General features: G+C 39.9%; 1 protein-coding gene and 1 long non-coding RNA gene across 4 annotated transcripts in view; one reads left to right on the top strand and one right to left on the bottom strand.

The window, feature by feature from the left end:
* Positions 1 to 3,178, top strand: part of LOC107989229 (uncharacterized) — a 16,571-nt gene that overhangs the window by 11,651 nt on the left and 1,742 nt on the right. The window contains exon 2 of the long non-coding RNA XR_001760735.2: positions 2,254 to 2,304. This is a non-coding gene — a long non-coding RNA (uncharacterized LOC107989229). The remainder of the gene's footprint in view (positions 1 to 2,253; positions 2,305 to 3,178) is intronic.
* The window catches only part of itga7 (integrin, alpha 7), a 27,811-nt gene that overhangs the window by 22,936 nt on the left and 1,697 nt on the right, over positions 1 to 3,178 (bottom strand). The window lies entirely within an intron of this gene.

Here is a 3,178-nt window from a genome sequence, read left to right as displayed (position 1 = left end):
ACATTTCTCAGTCCAGAGACAGTGTGATAGATCACAGTCTGACAATACAGGCAAATGATCCAGGATAGGCTGCACAGTCATAATGACAGGATCTGACCTCGGAGGAGGGCGAAAAAAAATTGTTGGGGGTAAATGTATTCATTTGCTGGCCTGAAAAAAATGAAACGAGGTAATTACTTCCATGAATTGAAAAATAGGACAAAGAGAGAACAGCCGTCAAGCCCGGATGGAGAAATGACACATACCGTGTTTTTTCTAAAGGCCCTACAGAAACAACCAAACAATATCAGGTGATTTGTGGACGCATATCAAAGCAGCTCCTCCGTCAACCACGTCGACAGTCTGTGAAAGAAAGGCTGAAATGTATTTTCCCAAAAAGACGTAAATCTGTAAAAATCTCCAGATTTCCTGCCTTTATGTTGGACACAATTACGGTCCGGTGAACAATGCACCGCACGGTTTATTCCCAAATTCAGTCTTTTCGGTTCAGTGTAGCTGCATGGGTTCACACCCATCAATAGAAGCTGTAGTTTAATCTGAATAGACACGATTTGGTTGACATAAAAAAGTAAATCTATAATTGTAACAAAGACGCGCCTTTTACTAAGAATTATAATCAATTCAATTGAATACATTTTCATTGTTTTCATTTAAATTAAATCGATTCAAAGCAAACTGTGCGCTCGCAGTTGTTTTACAGTAAAAGGAAAATAACATGCGGTGGCTGTTTTTAATAACATTGGCAGTAAGGGGGGGGGGCTTCCTGTCTTCATCAGGCAGGGAACTATTCATGGAAGCACTCTTCATGGCAGTACAAATAACAGGCCCACACATAACTTAGACCCAAAATACCCTATCATCTCATCCTCTGTCTGGAATCAGCTACACCAACAGAGGAGGCCTCCTATCAGCTCAGGGCCTTCGCTTCAGGACGAGAGCGTCGACCAGGAGAGATAAAGCAGAAGTGTTTACATCATTCAGTAAGGGAGGATGGGACCAAGTCATTACTTTGCAAGTCACAAGAAAGTCTCAAGTCTTTGCACTCAAGTCCGAGTCAAGTCTCAAGTCAAGACAGGCAGAGTCCGAGTCGAGTTCCAAGTCAAGACTGAAAAGTGTCAAGTCAAGTCCCAAGTCCTGCTGTTTCTGTTTCGAGTCCTTTCTGATCCTTTTCAAACAAAATAACAATATATTTACACAGATCACTTTGGGTTTTGGAAAAAGTCTCGAGTCATGTCGAGTCAAAGGGCTCGAGTCCAAGTGAAGTCACGAGTCATTGATGTTAAAGTCCAAGTCGAGTACCAAGTCTCTTTACATTTTGTCAAGTCGAGTCTAAAGTCATCAAATTGATGACTCGAGCCTGACTCGAGTCCAGGTCAAGCGACTCGAGTCCACACCTCTGTTCAGTGCCACATCAAAGATATACCTGTCTGTGTGTGGCGTTCCTGTACTTCCTCCTGACATGTTAGTTGTGCAGGAACTCGTTACAGCCCATCGGTCAACATGGGATCACGGTGTCACGTCAGGTGACTTCCGATTTGGCCTAAGGCACCTCGGCACACAAAGAGTGCAGACAGTGGAGCCACCAAACTCCTGTACCGATGAGATTCTGCGCCGCTGAACAAAAGCACACTCATCCCGTAAATCTGTCATCTGCGTACGCTGGTGAATCACTCGCTGTCCTTGCAGAGGAATTCACACAACTTTAATGGTTTTTGTATCTGAGCCTCGGGCAAACTTGACAACTCACTCGAAAACAGATGAGGCCTGAAGCCTGTATGACTAAAGTGATACGTGTTAGCGCTTTAAAAGAAAAGGACGGCGGGATACAAATCCGCGTAAGCACAGGTCACCACTTCAAAGCAGGAATATCATTTTCCACCCTTAAATCTGGAGATGTAAGACAATGGCGTTGACACGTCGCGGCCACAGGGGACAGTAATCCTGCACGTCGTGGTACAATAACGAATGTGACTCAGTGGCATCTGATTGCAGAAGGTTTTTTTCGGGCAAACTATGTCAGAGATGCTGTGTACGGAATTATTATTGAATGCATCTTTTAAAAAAAAAAAAAATTAAATCCCTATGATCTTCATTTATACACACGGAGCTCTGACGCCTCGCTAATGGAAATGTCTTGAAAGGGTTTCTACCTGAATAATGCAGTTCTCTAAATTCAATGCGATTAAATTCAATTTATATTTCCGTAGTATTGATCCATCATTCATTTGTCATTTTCTGCTTTATTTTGTTCAGGGTCGGAAGAAGTGCTCAAGCCAATCCCAGCAGTCGTTGGGCAAGAGACAGGTACGTTTAAAAACTGCTCGAGCCAGTAAACTCAACCACCAGCTTCTCAGGTATAGCAATGTTGCAAAGGCATCCGTTTTTTTAAATTTTCGCTCTCATTTTTTGCAATCTGCTCGGAGCAGCAACAGCATCGCAGTGCGCCCCCTACCACTCCCCACACTATATATGTGTATATATATATATGTGTATATATGTATATATATGTATATGTATATATTTATGTATATATGTATGTATATGTATGTGTATATATATAATGTATGTATATATATGTATATGTATATATGTATGTATATATGTATATGTATATATGTATATATATACTGTATGTATATATGTATACAGTATATATACTGTATGTATATGTATGTGTATATATATATAATGTATGTATATATATATATGTATATATGTATACAGTATATATACTGTATGTATATGTATGTGTATATATATATAATGTATGTATATATATATATGTATATATGTATACAGTATATATACTGTATGTATATGTATGTGTATATATATATACCGTATGTATATATATATGTATATATATATCTATATATATCTATATATACTGTGTTAAGATAAAAGACGAAAGTACAGTAATATTATGCTATATCATTTCGATGTAATAACATGTGACGGTGAGGTGTAGTCACCGACCCGTGACTCCACTTTACCTCAAATGATGAATAGCTGCAGCCGGTGATATCACAGCGTACTGGAAGTACCATTATTCACGCCACTGTCTTCCAGTATCGCTGCATCACATCAGCAGATCAGTGTGAGAACGTTGTATTGATCATCCACCGGCACTAACTGTCTGTCATTCCCACTGTCTGTCTACTGCACAGAAGCTCACCGG

Source organism: Cynoglossus semilaevis, chromosome 11 (genome assembly GCF_000523025.1).
Source record: "Cynoglossus semilaevis isolate Cse_v1.0 chromosome 11, Cse_v1.0, whole genome shotgun sequence".
In the NCBI taxonomy this organism is placed as follows: Eukaryota; Metazoa; Chordata; class Actinopteri; order Pleuronectiformes; family Cynoglossidae; genus Cynoglossus; species Cynoglossus semilaevis.
The sequence above is the reverse complement of the archived record's forward strand: the minus strand, read 5'-3'. Positions and strand labels throughout refer to the sequence as shown.